Below are 23069 nucleotides of genomic sequence, written 5' to 3'. Positions count from 1 at the left end.
ATAGATAGCCAATGAGAATTTGCTGTATGGCTCAAAGAACTCAAACAGGGGCTCTGCAACAACCTAGAGGGGAGAATGGGGAAGAAGATGGGAGGGAGGTTCAAGAGGGAGGGGGATATTTGTATACCTATGGCTGATTCATGTTGAGGTTTGGCAGAAAACAACAAAATTCTGTAAAGCAATTAACCTTCAATTAAAAATAAATAAATTTTTAAAAGGACAGTATGGTACTGGCACAAAAACAGAATATAGACCAATGGAACAAGATAGAAAGCCCAGAGATAAACCTGCACACCACAAACAGTTTATCTTTGACAAAGGAGTTAACAATATACAATGCAGAAAAGACAGCCTCTTCAACAAGTTTTGCTAGAAAAAACTGCTCAACTAGATGAAAAAGAATGAAATTAGAAAACTTCCTAACACCAAACACAAAAATAAACTCAAAATGGATTAAAGACCTAAAGGTAAGACCAGAAACCATAAAATTCTTAGAGGAAAACATAGGCAGAACACTCTAATATATATCATTGCAAAATCCTCTATGATATACCTCCTAGAGCAAAGAAACTAAACACAAAAATAAACAAATGGGACCTAATTAAACTTAAAAGATCTTGCACAAAGAAGGAAACTACAAGTGAGGTGAAAAGACTACCCTCAGAATGGGAGAAAATATCAAACAAAACACCTAACAAAGAATTAATCTCCAAAATATATAGGCAGTTCATGCAACTCAATACCAGAAAGGCAAACCACCAAATCAAAATGTGGGCAGAAAACCTAGACAGATATTTCTCCAAAGAAGACACAGATGACTAAACATATGAATGATGCTCAACATCACTCATTACTAGAGAAATGCAAATCAAAACTACAGTGAGGTACTACCTCACACTGGTCAGAAAGGCCACCATAAAAATGTCTCCAAATAGTAAATGCCAGATTGGGTGTGGAGAAAAGGGAATCCTCTTATACCATTGCAGGGAATGCAAACTGATACAACCACTACGAAGAACAGTATTGAGATTCCTTAAAAAACTAGGAATAAAACTAACATATGACTCAGCAGTCCCACTGCTGAGCATATATCCTGAGGAAACCATAACTGAAAAAGACACATGTACTCCGAAGTTCATCTGTTTGTTGCAGCACTATTTACAATAGCTAGGGCATGGAAGCCATCTAGATGTCCATCAACAGATAAATGGATAAGGAAGTTGTGGTACATATACACAACGTAATATTACTCAACTATAAAAAGGAATGCATTTGGGTCAGTCCTTAGAACTGGATGAACCTAGAGCCTATTATACAGAGTGAAGTAAGTCAGAAAGAGAAAAACAAATATCATATATTAATGCACATATATGGAAAGGTGGCAAGAATACACAGAAGAACTGTACAAAAAAGATCTTCATAACCCAGATAATCATGATGCTGTGATCACTCACCTAGAGCCAGACATGCTGGAATGTGAAATCAAGTGGGCCTTAGGAAGCATCACTATGAACAAAGTTAGTGGAGATGATGGAATTCAGTTGAGCTATTTCAAATCCTAAAAGATGATGCTATGAAGGTGCCGCACTCAATATGCCAGCAAATTTGGAAAAAGTCAGCAGTGGCCACAGGACTGGAAAGGGTCATTTTTCATTCCAATCCCAAAGAAAGGCAATGCAAAAGAATTCTCAAACTACCGCTCAATTGCACTCCTCCCACAAGTTAGCAAAGTAATGCTCAAAATTCTCCAAGCCAGGCTTCAAAAGTACATGAACCATGAATTTCCAGCTGTTCAAGCTGGTTTTCGAAAAGGCGGAGGAACGAGAGATCAAATTGCCAACATCCATTGGATCATCAGAAAGGGGAGGGGGGTCCAGAAAAACATCTATTTTGCTTTATTGACTATGCCACAGGCTTTGACTTGGAGAAGGAAATGGCAACCCACTCCAGAATTCGTGCCTGGAAAATCCCATGGACAGAGGAGCCTGGCAGGCTACAGTCCATGGGGTTGCAAGAGTCTGACATGACTTTGTGACTAAACCACCCCCACCAGCCTTTGACGGGGTGGAACAAAACAAACTGGAAAATTCTTCAAGAGATGGGAATACCAGATCACCTGACCTGCCTCCTGAGAATGTGTATGCAGGTCAAGAAGCAACAGTTAGAACTGGACAGGGAACAACAAACTGGATCCAAATAGGGAAAGAAGTACGTCAAGGCTGTACATTGTCACCCTGCTTATTTAATTTATATGCAGAGTACATCATGCGAAATGACGGGCTGGAAGAAGCACAAGCTGGAATCAAGATTGCCGGGAGAAATATCAATAACCTCAGATATGCAGATGACACCACCCTTATGGCAGAATGTGAAGAAGAAAAAACTAAGAGCCTCTTGATGAAAGTGAAAGAGGAGAGTGAAAAATTTGGCTTACAACTCAACATTCAGAAAACTAAGATCATGGCATATGGTCCCATCAGTTCATGGCAAATAGATGGGGAAACAATGGAAACAGTGACAGACTTTATCTTTTGGGGCTCCAAAATCACTGCAGATGGTGACTGTAGCCATGAAATTAAAAGATGCTTGCTCCTTGGAAGAAAAGCTATGACCAACCTAGATAGCATATCAAAAAGCAGAGACATTACTTTGCCAACAAAGGTCTATCTAGTCAAGGCTATGGTTTTTCCAGTAATCATGTATGCATGTGAGAGTTGGACTATAAATGAAGCTGAGCACTGAAGAATTGATACTTTTGAACTGTGGTGTTGGAGGAGACTCTTGAGAGTCCATTAGACTGCAAGGAGATCCAACCAGTCCATTCTACAGGAAATCAGTCCTGAATATTCATTGGAAGGACTGATGCTGAAGCTGAAACTCCAATACTTTGGGCACCTGATGCAAAGAATTGACTCATTGGAAAAGATCTAGATGCTGGGAAAGATTGAAGGTGGGAGGATGAGATGGTTGGATGGCATCACCGACTCAATGAACATGAGTTTGAGGGTTCCGGGAGTTGGTGATGGACAGGGAAGCCTGGTGTGCTGCAGTCCATGGGGTCACAAACAGTCGGTCGGACATGACTGAGTGAACTGAACTGATGGAATCTAGGATGATAATACTGACAGTCCTACATGTAGGGCAGCAAAGGAGACACAGACATAAAGAACAGACTTTTGGGCACAATGGGAGGAGAAAGTGGGATGATTTGAGAGTATAGCATTGAAACTTATTACCATATGTAATATAAATGACTTCCTTGGGCTTCCCTGGTGGCTCATATGGTAAAGCATCTGAGGCAATGCAAAGAGACCCATGTTCAATCCCTGGGTTGGGAAGATCCCCTTGAGAAGGAAATGGCTACTCCCTCCAAGTATTCTTGCCTGGATAATTTTCATGCACAGAGGAGCCTAGTGGGTGACAGTCCATGGGGTCACAAAGAATGGGAAATGGCTGAATTACTAAGACTAACTAACTCAAATAGAGAACCACTGGAGGTTTCAGGTATGATGCAGAAAACCCAATGCTGGTGCTCTGTGCCAACCTGGAAGGATGGAGAGGGCAGGGAGGTTGAAGGGGGTTTTAGGATGGAAGATCACAGGTATGCCTGTGGCCAATTCATGTTGATGCATGGCAGGGGCCATCACAATATTAAAGTAATTATCCTCCAATTAAACTACATAAATAACTTGTTTTAAAGAACCTAAAGATAAGCTACCATATGACCCAGCAATCCCACTCCTGGGTATATATCCAGAAAAAACCATAATTAGAAAAGATACATATATCCAGATACTCATTGCAGCCCTATTTACAATAGCCAGGACATGGAAGCAATCTAAATTTCCATTGACGGAGGAGTGGATAAAGATGTGCTACATATATACAATGGATTGCTGCTGCTGCTAAGTTGCTTCAGTCGTGTCCAATTCTGTGAGACCCCATCGATGGCAACCCACCAGGCTCCCCTGTCCCTGCGATTCTCCAGGCAAGAATCCTGGAGTGGGTTGCCATTTCCTTCTCCAATGCATGCATGCATGCTAAGTGCTTCAGTCGTGTCCGACTCTGTGTGACCCTATAGACAGCAGCCCACCATACTCCTCTGTCCACAGGATTCTCCAGGCAAGAATACTGGAGTGGGCTGCCATTTCCTTCTCCCATACAATGGATTACTCAGCCATAAAAAAAGAACAAAATAATGCTGTTTGAAGCAACATATATGAACCTATACATTGTCGTACTAAATGAAGTAAGTCAGACAGAGAAAGACAAATATTATATAATATTGCTTGTCTGTGGATGCTAAAGAAATGCTACAAGTGAATCTATTTACAAAATAGAAATAGAGTCACAGATATAGAAAATAAACTTATTACCAAGGAGGAAGGGAGGGGGAAAGATAAATTGGGAGACTGGGGTTGACATATACGGAATACTATATATAAAATAGATAACTGATAGCAACCTACTGCATAGCACAGGGAACTCTACTCAATACTCTGTAATACCTATATGGGAATAGAATCTAACAAAGAGTGGATACATGTACATGTATAACTGGTTCACTTTGCTGTTTAGCAGAAACTAACGCAACACTGTAAATCAATTGTACTCTAGTAAAAATTAATTTTAAAAAGTATCACAGGAAACACTTTGAACTATATATGCAGACGGATGTCAGCTAGAGTTATTATGGAGATCATTTTGCCATATTTACAAATATCTAATTCTTAATGTTATACATCTGAAACTAATAGTGGTTTATGTCATTTATTGTTGTTTTTTAGTCTCTGTCATCTCCAACTCTTTTGCAACTCCATGGACTGTAGCCCACAAGGCTCCTCTGTCCATGGAATTTCCCAGGCAAGAACATCGGAGTGGGTTGCCATTTTCTTCTCCAGGGGAATCTTCCCAACCCAGACATGGAACTCATGTCTCCTGCATGGACAGGCAGATTCTTTACCAACTGAGCCACAAGGGAAGCCCTTACATCAATTATACCTTAATAATAAAACTTTTGAAAAATTAGAAAAACATTTTAAAATTCATAAGTCAAACTTTTGGTAGCTTGAAATTGGCCACGGTGGGGACATATGCCTCAGAAATCAGCAAACACTATAAATTAGGATTTTTTTTCCCCCAGAGAGTCAGCCTACTAGCACACCACTACCCATTCTCTTCCTTTTAAAAGTACATACACACATATACACGTGTGTGTGTGTGTGTGTCTGTGTCTGTGTAGCACTTCGTTTCTTATAAGCAATAGCCTTTGAATGATCTGATCATTCTTCTTTCCACAAAGAGTTACTCTGGTAAACTGCCATAGGTCCCTTAGGAAAATGTGAAGTGATCAGTATTACATAAACTTGCTGGGTTTTGTAGGGCTCTTCCTCAAGAAAACACAGCCACCCTTTTAACTAATTGGCTCTAAGACTGAGAACTGAGACAACTGTAAATACTAGGGCAGGGTTTCATTATTTTCCACTATAGTGAAATATATCATCTACATTCTTGATATATTTTTACTTTTAAAATCATGACATACTATTTAAAATTTAGAAAAAGTTACAAGGATAGTATAAAGCTCTCTTGTTTGTCCCAATTGTTTATATTTTGCTTTCACTGATTTTTTATAGTCTTTTTCTCTCCATGTGTGTATGAAATTTTTCTGAATTATTTAAGTGCAAGTTGGAGATAAAATATTTATGTTACCATGGATATGTTAGATGTTTATTTCTTAAGAACAAGGACATTCTCTTAATAACCATAATCTCAAAATAAAAATTGACAATAATATAATTCTTTAATTTAATCTAGAGACCATAAGTATATTTCATGTTCATAATGTGATCTCAGTAATACTTTTCATAGCTGTTATATTTTCCAGTCCAGAATCAAACACAAGAACACATGTTGCATTTAGGTATTCTTCCTCCTTAGTCTCCATTACTCTGAAAGAGTTCCACAGGTTTTCTCTCTTCTGAATATGACTTTTGTGAAAAGTAGAGGTCTCATAGCAAGAAGTTTTTCTATATTTTTACTTGACATTTTAGCTTCAATAAAGTACACATCCATGTTTGCATGTAAATCAGTATGAACTTTTGGATCATGGTTTCTTGAATAAGTTAAAATCTATTGCTATCATTGTTTATTTTCTGATGTTCCTAAAGTGACCAGCATAAGTCCCCCAGTCTAATCCCTGGGTCCTTTTGAGATGTCCCATTATTCTTAGAACATGTTCTTATTTTTTAGCAAAAGCAAAATATTCCAGTCTCATGTACCTTCCCTTCCTCAACCCTAAAATCAGGTTTTTTTCCCCTTAATGAGACCAGGTTCCTTTTAGTGGAAAGTTATATTTAGAAACAAATATTTGACTTGTAGGGCTTCCCCTGTGGCTCAGCAGTAAAGAATCCACCAGCCAATGCAGGAGAAGCAAGAGATTTAGGATTGACCCCTGGGTCAGGAAGATCCCCTGGAGGAGGAAATGGCAACCCTTTCCAGTGTTCTTGCCTGGAAAATCCCATGGACAGAGGAGCCTGGAAGGCTAGAGTCCATGGAGTTGCAAAGAGTCAGACATGACTTAGGGACTAAACAACAATATTTTACCTGTAGATATTTTTATTGTTATTGGTGTATAATTGCTTATAGATCTCAACAGATGGGGCAAGGAAAAGAAAATAACTACATACCCATTCCCTTCCCTGGACATGATATTTCTTTAGTGAGGCCTTGCAGAGACTTGCCCCTAGTTATTTCTCTAGAAACAAGAAAAAGTAAGGTTTTAAGAATGACAAGAATCATATTTAAAGTAACTGCAGCATTTGAGGACTTTGTATATTTTAAATTTTGAAGAAACCAGTTTCTGTTTGTAGTAGACTAATAATGACATAAAAATTTTAAATCAACTGTTTTTCTCTCTGGAATAAGAGGCTCTGAAAGATATTTTCTACAAGTATTTGAAATCAGAATTTCAAAATTGTTAGAAATAACAAAAATGACCCTAAATATTGTCTTATTTTACAAATAAGTATACTAAGACAAAAAGTGCTACTTTTTTACAACCTTGGGATTATGAGTGGTAGAATTCAAAAAGATTACTTTGCTTGCCTTAATAGCTATTTGTTTAGCACATTTTCTCTTCACAATGGCTGTTGTATGTTATATACTGAATGATTACATGACTGTTTCAGAGAAACATTATTTTCTTTGTATGTAAGACAAACATAACCTCTTCTGCTTTAAATATTATGTATTTGATTGTAAAGTCACATGACTTAATTCTGGGTGGAATTTGATGTCTATGTAACACACATCACTTGGTTACAAAAGGAAAATGCAGTTGGCAAGAGAATTGCTGGTTCACAGCTATATAGATATAAATATTATGAACGGGGTAAAGTTTTATCTTGGGGTCATTTTGGTCTCCTACACATTTGCTGTTTTCAATCTGCACTGCATTTTAATGTCATCAGACAATTTTCTACCTCTTCTCCAGAAAAATTGATGGCAATATATTTGTAGTGAAACCTCCAGGGCCAATTTTATTCTTCACACCCACATATTCTCTTTCCACAATTACTCTATAAATCTTTGTTTTCCTTGTTTATGTAGAGCTCTCTGACACTATGCTTCAGTGACTTCTTTAGATTTCTTCCTACTTGGTAATACTTTTTGCTAGCAGCTCTCCAAGGACCATGAGAATATCTGGGAAATGTAATGTCTATGAAGAAGCACAAACTTTGCTTTATACCCTTCTGAATAAATATTTCTAGTAGCAGAGTTAATTGACTCAAATACCAGACCTGGGTTGTATATTTTAAAAATAAAGCGCATATACATACATACATACATACATACATACATACATACATACATACATATATAAAGAAGGAAAAGGCAACCCACTGTAGTATTCTTGCCAGAAAATTCCCATGGACAAAGGAGCCTGGTGTGCTACAGTCAATGGGGTTGCAAAGAGTGGGACACAACTGAGCATGCTTGCATGCACAGAATTCATGAAAGATTTCTAGTTCCAAGGATAACAATTTGATTACCCATATATAGGAATGTGGGATGATGTTTAGATAAGCGTCAGTGTAAACAGTGAGTTCAAGATTGTAAAGATTGTAAAGAATCTATATTTACCCACAATATGTAAGGATATAAATACGATTTTGAATGTTAGAGATGTAAGAGATCACAGAACAATAAACAGGCTATTTCTTGTTCCTTAATAGATAGATGGGGTCCCAGCTGAAAACAGAGATATTCTAAAGAGACCAACAAACAACTGGAGATATAACTACTTTTCAGGATTTGTTAAGAGGCTATACAGTGAGCCCTGGCACACTCAACCATTAGCCGACCATTATTATCTCCCTCTGTCTGATCATTTCTTGCCAGTTGCAGAAAAAAGGAGGAATGAAAGTGTAGATTGTGTTTCTGCTCCTACTTCAAATTCCTTAAGCCATGGGTCTTGTCTAAGATGGAGATCAGAATAAATCAGGTGTATTTGTATCAATTAGAATCATGTTCTTTTTTTTTATTGAAGTATTGTTGATTTACAATTTGTTTAATTTTTGCTATACAGCAAAATGATTCAGTTATATATATTCACATATTCTTTTAATATTCTTTTCCATTATGGTTTATCATGGGATATTAGATATATTTCCCTGTGCTATATAGTAAGAGCTTATTTATCAATTAAAAACATGTTATTTTACCACTAAATTCTTCAATTTTTAAACCTTAAGAATAAAAAAATTCCCTTATATAATGATGGGTTAATGATTAACACCAAGATGTTTAACATTTTACATAATTCCCTATACACACACATATTTCATAATCTTGTGAAATATCTCAGTATGAATTTGATGTTTATGATCAGTTTCATCTATTACATTTTCATCAGGAATATCACAGGAATCAGGAATATGACAGAAGGCATCACAAAATATCACCAAAGGTAAAAGGTATGTGATATTAATTTGATCATATAGTTAAAAGGTTATCTTCAAAGTTTGTCTACTATGAAGTCACTGTATTTTCCTTTCCCCTTCATAATTAATACTTTGTGGGGAGTACTTTGAAACTATGTAAATGTCATTTTTCTTAGCAAAATTGTACTCTCAATCACTTAAACACTCACTGATTTTTCTAATTCCATCACTATTTCTATTTTTTAATTGTAGAAATGAATTTATTTGCTTCAAGCATACTAGTTAACAACTGTTTACAAACTTGGGAAAGAAAACCAATTCTAACCTTTCATTTAACAAACAACTCTTACTTATTGAGTCCAACTGTATACACAGTACTGAAATGAACCAACTATCTACTGATGAGACAGTTTTAAATTAATGTATCTATTTAACAAACTTTTATTTTGTGTGTCAGGCACTATACTTGAGGTCCGGGGTGATTAGTGAATAAAAAACAGACATGATTCTGTTCTTTGAAGTTTTCTGTCTACTGAAGGAAACAGTTACTAAATGAACAGTCAGAGACATAAATATAGAGCTTTATTTTGGTGAGAATGACACAGGACAGATGCCTGGTGCAAGGAGGGTAATGTAGTAGAGGGGCTGACTGCATTAGCAAGAATCCTTCCCTGTTGAAAGGATGACTGATCGGAAATCTGAAGGATAAGGGGGCATTAATTCTGGGTGGGAGAGGAAAGAGCATTTTGGGCAGGTGCACAGGCCCTGCAATTGGAGAGAGTGTGGTACTGTTGGAGAACTGAAAGGATAATATATTTTGACTTAAAGGACAAAGGCAGTCAGATGTCTATGATCAAGATCTAAATTCATCCTCTTGTAATACTTCAAGCTGCATTTTTAGTTTTGCTTTCATTCATCCATTCATTCATCCAGGCATTCAACAAATGATTATTCCATATTATTATTCTATGGCAGGCACTGTGTTAGGTACAGATACATCAGTGAATAAGTCCACAGACCCTGGTCCTAAAGATCTCACAGGAAAAGAGGAAAGGATGCCTAGGTACTATGGGATCACAGAGGAAAAGCATCTACCTTGATTTCCTGTTGCCTATCTGTCTATAGCCCTCAGGGCCTTTCTGGCATGTTTAGTAACAATTCTGTCTCCTACTACCTATAGCTACCTGTTTCTCTGCAACTTTGTACATAGAAATAAGGGTTGTTTATTAAACATCTCTGTGCCAGGGATTTAGGTCTCAGTGTAGTACAGGCAACCCTACAAGATGATTAAAACAATAGCAACTTTACAGATAAAGAAACAGATTAAGAAGCACATTCCTTGTTCTCTGTCTTCTATCTTTTGAGTGGTAACCACTGTCCATCTAGCGGCCCAAACCAGAAAACCAAAAGACATTTTTAACATCTCTCCCGCTATCTTACATCTAGTTAGATGCCGAGTCCTATAAATTCCAGCTGCCTAACAGCCACAAACTATGTCCCCATGCACCCATTCACACTGCCACTAGTTTAACTTAGGCCATTGTCATCTATCAGCAATGTTCCTGCAGTAGCTTCTTAGTGAATATTCTGTGCTTCATGTTGACATGAATATGGTCATCCTAAAGTACAGATTTGTACATCCTAAAGTAGAGGCCCTGATGCTGGGGAAGACTTAAGGCAGGAGGAGAAGGAGACAACAGAGGACAAGATAGTTGGATGGCATCGTCAACTCGATGGACGAGTTTGAGCAAGCTCCGGAAGATGGTGAAGGACAAGGAAGCCTGGCGTGCTGCAGTCCACAGGCTTGCAAAGAGTTGGACACAACTGAACGACAACAAAGCATAGGCTTAATCATGCCGACAGCCTGCTTAACGTCCTTGAGTGGGTCTCCGTGACTCAAAGAAAAAAAGTCCAAGATGTTTAACTCAGCCTATAGGACACTTTAGGCTACTACCTACCTCTTTACCTTCATTTCATCTAGTCAGGATTTCACAGTCTACACCAGTAGCCTCAGTGAAACTCGCTAAGTATTCCTTTGCCTCTGGACCATCATTTCTCTATTTGTAAACAGTCTACCTCAAGGAATAACCCTTCTTTCTTTCCTGTCTGCATGGCACCATGGATTCTTGTTTTATTCAATAGATTTTAATTTCTTATTGTTACTTATATATTTTGATGTTCAAAATATCCTAGACTTTTAAGTTAAGTTTAAATGCCTTTTAAAGGCATTTTAAATTGTTTGTAGTTCTTTTTGAATCGTAAAATTTACAGATAGTGAAATATTCAAATTTTAAATGTACTTTTTCTTGATGAATGCATACACCTATGTAACCCACATCTCTATCAAGACATAGAATATTTTCATAATCTATAGGGTTCCCTCCAGTCCCTTCCCAGAGGAGATAAATCAGAAATAATATTATTTTAATTTTAATTAGAATTTTAATTTCAGTGCATTTTAATAACTAGCCTAACTGAAGAATTATGAGTTGTTTTCAAAGATATAGGATAAAATGTCTGTTCATTTGTTTAATAGCACATGTAAAATATTTTGTTTACTACATTACTGAAAAATATACCATTATTCAAGTTTTGACTTCAATAACTAATTTTGTTTCTCTACAGATGAAACTACTGGAGCTGAAAGAGAATCCAGGCTTATCCAAGTTTACAAAGTTGCTTTGTACTATCAATAGGATTAAAGTTATATATTTTGACATATAACTTCAAAATTGTTTTAGTATCCTTTGTAAGCAGAAGTCTAATTCAACTCTAGTTTTGAAAAGCAAAACAGAATGCAGGTTATCAGTTCAAACTATGACTTTCTAAAAAGTTCCAACAAGATCTCATTCATTTTCTCACCAATAAACCATTGGACACAGAATAAGATTAAAAACTTGCAGTATAAAAAGCCCAGATTGACAGATAAATTAATGAGAGAATGTGAAAAAACTGACATACATTATAAAGTAGATTGAATTTTTTAACTATAAGATCTGTTTATGCTTCAATATATGATAAACTCTGGGTTTGCTTCATGAAACAGAATGTGATAGGTGTTGCCAGTTTATTACCAATTCTTCACTCCCTCTCTGTAATAGAATTAATTGGTGCATGTTCCTAGTTGACTTTGCAGCAGGTAGCTCTCACTAGAATGGGCAACTTTTTTTGCCCCATTTTTTTTTTTTAACTTAGCCATGTAACATGCCTTGGCCAGTGAAATGTGGACAGTTAACAACAGTGTGACACTTGTAGACCTAGATCTTATGAAATATACTGTTTCTACTTATTCCTTTTATACTCCTGCCAGTCTTCATGAAAAAGACATATTCCAGGTACAACAGACCTGAAGCAGCACCACCCAGATGACCAGTGAATCAAAGAGTAAGGGAATTAAATGTTACTTTAAACCACTGAGAATCTGAGGTAGTTTGTTTCATAGAAAAACAGACTAATGTACAGGGATTACCTGGAAACATTGTACATGATTGGGAGTCAACTTTTAACTCAGGAAAACAAAGTATTTCTTTCTATCCCTCAACAACTGTTAGGTGAAGATGGTGCAATTTCTAGTTATTTTCAGCTCTCATGGAAATGACTGCTGCACACATGCAGAAACTTCAAATTAGAAAACAAAAATAACAAAACCAAACCCAGAAAAACTTCTTGTTTTGAATCAGCAATTGCTAAGTGGTAGGATAGACCACTGAGCAGTTCAACTGTAGCTCTGAAAAAGGACCACCATGCAAGTGAAGACTGATCAAAAAAAATTCTTCATTCTTTCTCTTGGCAAACACTGTCTTTGCTAATAATGAGTAAGAAGAAAAATAACACAAAACATAGGGTCCTTGAGCAAAAAGTGCCACAGTTATGAGGAAAGATGTCAGGCAAAGCACTTGATAATCTAAATATTAAAAAAAATCCTCAGAATATAATCTACTTCTAAATAGAAAAGAAGTTCTGTTTGAGGAGCTCCATAGTATAAAAGAATATAGAAAATATGAGAAAGGAGGAAAAGAAATTCACAAGAGGGAAGGAGGTTATAAAAGAAATAACACTACAGAACTGGATTAAAAGGCAACACAAATATACCTATATATGTATTAGGTAAATGGCAAAATAAAAATTAGGATAAATAATATTCAATGCTATGATGATTTTTTTGAAAGCATATACTACAATTTAAAGTTTTCATATTATTGAATGTTTCTGATTTTTGAAATTATAGGTATTTTATTTAAAGATATTAACATTTTTATTTTAGATGATTATTTGTTTTATATGAAGTTAAAAATGTTTTGGATGTTTTTAGATGGCTATAACTTTTTATAAGCATAACTGAAAAATATTAATAGTAAAAACATCTTTGAAACTCTTTCATCCAATGATAAATAAGGTTTTGATTAATCTTTTGATTAATAAAGTATTTCTATTCTGATTATTTCTTAAGATTACATTCCAGAAATTGAATATTTTGGCCAGAGATTCTTAAGTTTAGAGATGCTATTTGACTTCAAAAAGTTTACTCATGTTCCTCATAGTATCCTTCCTCCCTCTCAGATACTGACAAATTACTCTCTGCAACGGTTCTGCTAATTTCCATTCTCATAAACAACGAAATTTTTTAGGCTGTAGCCAGCACTGAGAATTTTAATTGTTTAAACTTTAGGAATTATAGTAATATAAAGGTCTTTTCTGGAACTTGACAAGGAAAAGCTCTCTTATACGGTGGAACAAGGTGGCCATATAAACCTGTAGTAGCCAGGTTCCCTATGGGGGCAAAATAAATCTAACACAGAGAAGAGACATAATCTAAATTCTGATGTCATCACTAGAATTCCAGTATTTCATATGACTTCAAGTAGTACCTTGGTTTATTTTATTTATATGTCAGTGAATCTTTTTTGTGTGTGCTTAAAATAGTTTGAGTCGGATTTCTTAGTATACAACAGAATGATGTCTCCTAACACATTGGTAAATGGTTACTATTTTTCATATTCAATTTGGATATTTTTTTCTGTAATTGCAACTTGATTTTGGCATTATCAATTGTGCTAAATATATATATTTGAAGTCCAAGTTTTTCAGAGTTTTGATAACCAATAGATTTAACACCTGTTGTTCTCAACATTGCTCTTGGAAACTTTGAAGTTGCCTTTTGTTTTCATTAGAAACTTCAATCTGATACCCATATATTGGCATTTTAAAATATATTTTGCTATTCTAATAAATTATGCATATAGTGCATGTCCTTCTTTTTACATGCAAAATAAGAATAAATTATAAACTTAGTCTCTAAAGAGCAGAAATATTCTGTTTCCTTAAACAGTAAGTTTATTCTGTCATTTCCATTGAATTCCTTTTTTGTTGTTAACAATCCTATTATTTATCTCAGAAAATTCTGAAGTATTTTCCATCTGAAATAAAATTTGCTTTTGTTTGTTAAGAAGACACTGACAATCTAAGGAAAGTCTTAGAAACATCATCCTATATGTGAGAGGTTTTGTGCATTTTATTTAGCTATTTCTGATTTTTTATACAAAAAATTATCTTGTGATTTTGTTTCAGAGCTCACTGATTCCATTTTGACCTTACCTATATTTGTACATTTCAATCATTTTAATTTATATTCTATCTTTGCACAAACATTCTTTCAAATTTAATGCCAGCATATATGCATCTCTTCCCAGCATGCTTAGAATCTTTGCCTATAATGGTCAACTTGTTTTTACTTTATTAAAACGTTTTCCTTAAACCATGAGCTCTCTTCTTTCTTAGATATACAAATTTTTAGAGCTCCACAGACCATAAAAAGAGAGTGAAATTTTAATCACTTTTCATTTTCACTTTTCATAGATCACTTCAGTTCAGTTGCTCAGTCGTGTCTGACTCTTTGTGACCCCATGAATTGCAGCACGTCAGGCCTCCCTGTCCATCACCAACTCCCGGAGTTCATTCAGATTCACGTCCATCGAGTCAGTGATGCCATTCAGCCATCTCATCCTCTGTCGTCCCCTTCTCCTTCTGCCCCCAATCGCTCCCAGCATCAAAGTCTTTTCCAATGAGTCAACTCTTTGCATGAGGTGGCCAAAGTACTGGAGTTTCGGCTTTAGCATCATTCCTTTCAAAGAAATCCCAGGGTTGATCTCCCTCAGAATGAACTGGTTGGATCTCCTTGCAGTCCAAGGGACTCGCAAGAGTCTTCTCCAACACCACAGTTCAAAAGCATCAATTCTTTGGTGCTCAGCCTTCTTCACAGTCCAGCTCTCACATCCATACGTGACCACTGGGAAAACCATAGCCTTGACTAGAAGGACCTTAGTCGGCAAAGTAGTGTCTTTGCTTTTGAATATGCTGTCTAGGTTGGTCATAACTTTCCTTCCAAGGAGTAAGCATCTTTGAATTTCATGGCTGCAATCACCATCTGCAGTGATTTTGGAGCCCCCCCAAATAAAGTCTGACACTGTTTCAACTGTTTCCCCATCTATTTCCCATGAAGTGATGGGAGCAGATGCCATGATCTTCGTTTTCTGAATGTTGAGCTTTAAGCCAACTTTTTCACTCTCCTCTTTCACTTTCATCAAGAGGCTTTTTAGTTCCTCTTTACTTTCTGCCATAAGGGTAGTGTCATCTGCATATCTGAGGTGATTGTTATTTCTCCTGGCAATCTTGATTTCAGCTTGTGTTTCATCCAGTCCAGCGTTTCTCGTGATGTACTCTGCATAGAAGTTAAATAAGCAGGGTGACAATATACAGCCTTGACGCACTCCTTTTCCTATTTGGAACCAGTCTGTTGTTCCATGTCCAGTTCTAACTGTTGCTTCCTGACCTGCATACAGATTTCTCAAGAGGCAGGTCAGGTGCTCTGATATTCCCATCTCTTTCAGAATTTTCCACAGTTTATTGTAATCCACACAGTCAAAGGCTTTGGCATAGTCAATAAAACAGAAATAGATATTTTTCTGGAACTCTCTTGCTTTTTTGATGATCCGGCAGATGTTGGCAATTTGATCTCTGGTTCCTCTGCCTTTTCTAAAACCAGCTTGAACATCTGGAAGTTCACAATTCACATATTGCTGAAGCCTGGCTTGGAGAATTTTGAGCATTACTTTACTAGCATGTGAGATGAGTGCAATTATGCAGTAGTTTGAGCCTTCTTTGGCATTGCCTTTCTTTGGGATTGGAATGAAAACTGACCTTTTCCAGTCCTGTGGCCAGTGCTGAGTTTTCCAAATTTGCTGGAATATTGAGTGCAGCACTTTCATAGCATCATCTTTCATGATTTGAAAGAGCTCAACTGGAATTCCATCACCTCCACTAGCTTTGTTCGTAGTGATGTTTTTTAAGGCCCACTTGACTTCACATTCCAGGATGTCTGGCTCTAGATGAGTGATCACACCATCGTGATTATCTGGGTCATGAAGATCTTTTTTGTACAATTCTTCTGTGTATTCTTGCCACCTCTTCTTAAAATCTTCTGCTTCTGTTAGGTCCATACCATTTCTGTCCTTTATCGAGCCCATCTTTGCATGAAATGTTCCCTTGGTATCTCTAATTTTCTTGAAGGGATCTCTAGTCTTTCCCATTCTGTTGTTTTCCTCTATTTCTTTGCCTTGGTCGCTGAGGAAGGCTTTCTTATCTCTCCTTGTTATTCTTTGGAATTCTGCATTCACATGCTTATATCTTTCCTTTTCTCCTTTGCTTTTCACTTCTCTCCTTTTCACAGCTATTTGTAAGGCCTCCCCGGACAGCCATTTTGCTTTTTTGCATTTCTTTTCCATGGGGATGGTCTTGATCCCTTTCTCCTGTACAATGTCACGGACCTCATTCCATAGTTCATCAGGCACTCTATCTATCTGATCTAGGCCCTTCAATCTATTTCTCACTTCCACTGTATAATCATAAGGGATTTGATTTAGGTCATACCTAAATGGTCTAGCAGTTTTCCCTACTTTCTTCAATTTAGTCTGAATTTGGCAATAAGGAGTTCATGATCTAAGCCACAGTCAGCTCCCGGAGTATTATTCAACATTTAAAAGGAAGGAAATTTTGCCTCTTGTAACAGCATGGATGGACATGGAGGATATTATGTGAAGTGAAAGAATCAGACACAAAGAGACACTATAATCTTACTTATATGTAGAATCTGCTTCTTTCAGAAGCAGAGAATAGAATTATGGCTGCCAGGGGCTGTAGGGAGGGTTTCTGGGTAGGTGATGGTCACAGGATACAAGTCTCAGTTGTGCAAGATAAATAGTTAATAATGCTCTGTTGTACATGTAGAATGAGTGTTCTAAGAGCATAGATCTTATATTAAGTGTTCTTATCACAAAGAAACAATAAAAAGGATGATGATAAAGGGAATAGGAGAAAATTTTGGCAGGTGATGTGTATGTTTATGGCCTTGATAGTGATGATGATTTTATGGCTGTATCCTTATCCCTGAGCTTCCCTGGTAAAGCTCAGAGGGTAAAGCGTCTGTCTACAATGAAGGAGACCCAGGTTTGATCCCTGGGTCAGGAAGATCCCCTGGAGAAAGAAATGGCAACCCACTGCAGTATTCTTGCCTGGAAAATCATATGGACAGAAGAGCCTGGTGGGTTACACCCCATGGTGTCACAAAGAGTCATTCATGACTGAGCGACTAGCACACGCACACGTCCTTAACCACAAACTCATTGAGTTGTACACATTAAGTGTATATATAGCCTTTTACATTAAATGTATATATAGCCTTTCTAGAGCCTTCTAAAAGTGAGGGCTTCAGCAAATTCATTCATTTCCTCTTTTAGTTATGTTTGCATTTCAAATCAGAAGTACTGTAGAGATTTATGCTTACCTCTCTTCCGTACCATAAACTGGAAATATGGAAGAGAATACTTTAAAAAGTAGAGGCCATATTCTGGATAGTTTTAATATTTACTATACAGCAAGTATTCTTCTACATACTCGGAATATAAATGAGATGGAAAAAGTATAACATAGAAGAAAAGGCCCCAGTCGTATACTATCATGTAAGAAACGAATCGCCAGTCTAGGTTCGATACAGGATACAGGATGCTTGGGGCTGGTGCACTGGGATGACCCAGAGAGATGATATGGGGATGGAGGTGGGAGGGGGGTTCAGGATTGGGAACTCATGTACACCCGTGGTGGATTCATGTTGATGTATGGCAAAACCAATACAGTATTGTAAAGTAAAATAATAAAAAAAGAAAAAAGAAAAAAATATTAGATACCTATAGAGAAATAAGTGAAACTTATAATTGGGGATTTGTGAGGTTTCTCAGAGAATCAAACCATGAAATAATATGTTCTGATTTGTAACAATAATAAGAATACATTTCATCCCAAGGACGGAAAACATTAAAATTCTCTAATATTTGGCATCTCCAGAGTTTTTTTTAATAAATATATGCCTGATATTCCAATGAAATACTCATAACCTGTTGATTCATTCCATGAGAACATGAAATATCCAAAGAGTATCAGAAAAAAATAGAATAAAACAGGATGCAATCCTTACCTTCAAGAATATCTCAATTATCTTTAGATTTCAAATTCAATGTACTCTTACAGATCTAATGTTTCTGTTAGAGATCAAATGTGCCTGATGTTGAGTTTTCTTAACTTGAATTTTCTTTCTTGTTCACTTTGCTAGAATTGACTCCATAGCTGTCTTTTTCAGAGTACCATAAGCTGCTTTTTCTTAAAAAATCTGCCCCTTCCCCTTATATTTATTCTCACCATGAGTTTTAAAGACAGTAAAGCCAGGCTCAAATTCCAGGTTTGTCAGTGACAGTCTTGGGAAACATGGGCAAGAGGCTTAATTATTCTAAATATCCATATTTTATAAACATATTCTATGTAAATTCTCTGTACAATGCACAGTACATAGTACACATAACAGGGAATACCAACTGTAGATGTGCAATTTGTTCTCTCACCAGTGCAAGATGGAAAATGTTCTCTGCCTTCACAACTTTCTCAGTTATTAGCAACCTATATGGTACGGAGGGCAACCCCTGTCAAGTCTTCCCTATTCCAAATGAAACATACACGAGGAATATGCTATTTGATTCTGCCTAATCATGTATTCTCCCAACATTTTTTATGTTACACCTGGAGCCCAACTTTTTAAATGAGCCAAAAATTTGTTGCTATAAACATACACTCCGATTTTGCCATTCAAAGATGCCTGTTAAACTTCACAATAAAATGTCACAAAAACTAGATAAAACTTCACAATATCATCTCTCTTCCTCAAAAGGTCATTTGCTCCCTTGAAATTTTCTTTAACTTGGATTTCTACTATTCTCCTCCCATGTTAAACACGTCTGTTTTAGAATAGTCTTCACAGATATTTTCAACACTGTCTCACTTCCCAAAGGAAATGCAAAGTACACAGATTGTGAGCTGGACACATAGGCATTTGGTATCTTGTCAAAAATGCTGATGTGATTTGTGGAAAATTTTTATTTATACAGGAACCATACAGTCCAGTAAATAAAAAGTTAAAAAATGTTTTCAATATCACATGGATTTGACCATGTAAGATGAAAATAAAACTAGAAGAAGGTTTATTAATTATTGGTGTTTAGGATGGCATATGCCTCTTTAGCCTGAAATAAGATCAGGACATTTGCCCTGAAACATCATCAAGTGACTTTCTGAAAAAGTGTAAAAGTCTTGTTTTTCTATCAGCTTCATTTTATAATTTTATGAAAGACTATCAAATTTTACTCATAATATTTTAAAATTTATTTAGTACTCCCAATATGATTTTATGTTAATGCCAAGGTTTTACTAGAACTTGAAGTTGGACTCATAGGAGTATAATTTCCAAGGGCATATTTCATGGTACTTCATAAGTTATTTTATTCTTTCAGCCTTACTTTATTGGCCTTTTTAATATATTGGCTGTATTATACTATGAGGTTCACAGTAGATCCTAAGTCCTCACAAAGACAATGTATTTATATTTACTGTCCTCTAATTCAAGCTGCAAAACATTTTAAAGGTCCTGGAGTTCAAATGACAATGTGAAATTTCCAAGATTATTATAGAAGGTGACTGATGTTACTGCAGTGTAAAATGGCAGTTAGAAACAGACATTATCATACATTTATTTTAAAATTATTGTAAATCAGTTCCATAATGACTTATCCACATTTCCAAATCCACAGAGCTCTAAAAACTGAAGGAATATTTTGTTTGTTTGTTTGATGCCAAAACTCACTGATCAGCTAAATCTGACACAAATGGAAGTGAGGCTATTTGTAATTTTTATTTATCCTACTTAGTCTGAATAGCTATATGGTTTGCTATAGATTTAGCAATATGGCAAAAGAGTATTACCCTAGACTCTGATGAATATTACTAATACATAGTGATCATGCCATCTGGTCCCATCATTTCATGGGAAATAGATGGGAAAACAGTGGAAACAGTGTCAGACTTTATCTTTTTGGGCTCCAAAACACTGCAGATGGTGACTGCAGCCACGTAATTAAAAGACACTTACTCCTTGGAAGGAAAGTTATGACCAACCTAGATAGCATATTCAAAAGCAGAGACATTACTTTGCCAACAAAGGTCCGTCTAGTCAAGGCTATGGTTTTTCCAGTGGTCATGTATAGATGTGAGAGTTGGACTGTGAAGAAAGCTGAGTGCCAAAGTATGATGCTTTTGAACTGTGGTGTTGGAGAAGACTCTTGAGAGTCCCTTGGACTGGAGATCCAACCAGTCCATTCTAAAGGAGATCAACTCTGGGATTTCTTTGGTAGGAATGATGCTAAAGCTGAAACTCCAGTACTTTGGCTACCTCATGTGAAGAGTTGACTCATTGGAAAAGACTCTGATGCTTGGAGGGATTGGGGGCAGGAGGAGAAGGGGACGACCGAGGATGAGATGGCTGGATGGCATCACTGACTCGATGGACATGAGTCTGAGTGAACTCTGGGAGTTGGTGATGGACAGGGAGGCCTGGCATGCTGTGTTTCATGGGGTTGCAAAGAGTTGGACACCACTGAGTGACTGAACTGAGCTGAACTGAAGTGATATATATGTCATAATAAGTTTTTTTAAAGTGTAGTATATCAACATGTATCCAGATTCATGTTGATGTATGGCAAAACCTATACAATATTGTAATTAACCTCCAATTAAATAAATTTATATTTTAAAAAAAGAAAAAACAAAAAATAAAAGTGCAGTATAATATAAAGAATAGCACATGTATATTAGATTCCTAGGGCTATTATAACAAAACACTATAGGCTGGGTGGCTCAAACAACCTAAATTTATTTTCTTACATTTCTAGAAGTTAGAATATCAAAGTGTTGGCAGGTTTGGTTTCTTCTGAGACCTCTAAGGATGATAGGGCCTCAATATATAAACTTAGAGGGGGCACCATTCAGTCTATAACAAGATGAAGAGTTTAATAAAATTTTCACACACCATTGCCAGCACCACAGAAACCACTCTTATTTTCCCTTCTGGCCACTACCCCTATATGATCAAGGGAAATCTATGCTAATATCTATTTGCATAGATTCAGTATTTTACTCTTATATTTTATATTAATGGAATCATATATCAAATGTGCTTTCATGTTCAGCTTCTTTCAATTCACTTCATCTACAATGCCTTTTATCATTGTAGATAATTCACTCATACTGTTGAACAATAAATTGTGTTGCTAAATCAATTTATCTGTTCTATCACTAATGGACATTTGGATAATTTCCAATTTTGAGCTACCACAAATAACACTGCTGTGAGCTTTCTTTCACATGTCTTTTAATGAACATTATGGAGTGGTGAGATGGCTTGTCATAAAGTATGATTATTTTGAGCTGTTGTAAGTCTGCTATGCCATGTTTCAAAGTTGCCAGACCAACTGAAACTGCCATTTGAAAAATTTCATGCAAGTGATGTCTGTTTCATAAAGGCAGATACTGTAATTTAGAATCAATATAGGAAATCAAAGATAGCACAGGAAAAGCATTAGAGAGAAAATGGGAGCCTCCACAATATTGATTAAGATATGACACATACATCAGATAAGTGTGCAAAGTACTACTGTACCAATACTAAGAATTAAAGGATAAAAATGAACACGGCTGTGTTTCATAATCATTTTTCTTAACAAAGAAAAATAGATACTGGTTTCAAATGATTACAAATCAGAAATGGAACTAAGAACATCTTGATTCAAGGAGCTGTGATTAGACCATGTAACTAATTACCAAGGAAAGTTTTGAAGCAATCTTCTTTCTATCTGGACATCTCTTACAAACTCAAATTCCTTACTATCTTCTTCAAAGAGTGGTCATGACAATGAGTGTGCCTATTAATTCCCCCATTTTCTTTCAATCCATTTCTTGAACTTCTAACTTAATTTGCATTGATGGGCACTGAATCCTTCAAATTCTCTAAGGATCATTTACCAAGATGTTTCTAGGTGAGTTTAGCCAATTTAAACACAACAAGGAGTTTGGAGGATCTGAAGAAGGAAAATAACCAGTACTTCCTGCTTCTCCTTTTTTCCAGCCCTCCTCAAGCAGCCTCCACCATAATTCCAATTTCCAGTAGCTGGACCTGATTCTGATCACACCATTGCCCCCTCTGGCTTCTCCAAATCCAAAGAGATTGTGGTCTCTTGCTGTTTATTTTTGGTTGCCTCACCATCCTTCAGCTTTCCAGCACATCTCTATCTCTTTGTAATTAATTCATTCTGCTGAGCTACTTAGGATGGGCTGTTTTGATAAGTAAGCTTTTACTAATAAAGACCTAGTACCAGGAATAGTTCCACAAGAGATTTTCAACATGGGGTTTGGGGTTTGGGTTTCTCTCCTCTTGGAGCTTGATCACATAAGAGCTTTTTTTCCTAATGGAAAATGCAATGCTATTACCTGTGGCTTGCAGATGCATCGAGGTTATCTGTATTACCACATATTATTACTTTTAGTTATTTGAGATTAAATGCCAATTAGGGAAAAGCTCTGAGGTGTTAAGTATCTGTTGGCTGCTTCTGACAATTGTGAAGACCTTAAAAAGTATAAAGATAAGCTCAGAATTTCACCTCAAGAGACTGGAGAACAAGAGAGACCTTTTCACTG

Source organism: Oryx dammah, unplaced genomic scaffold, assembly GCF_014754425.2.
Source record: "Oryx dammah isolate SB20612 unplaced genomic scaffold, SCBI_Odam_1.1 HiC_scaffold_29, whole genome shotgun sequence".
Classification (NCBI taxonomy): domain Eukaryota; kingdom Metazoa; phylum Chordata; class Mammalia; order Artiodactyla; family Bovidae; genus Oryx; species Oryx dammah.
Note: the sequence above shows the minus strand (reverse complement) of the source record.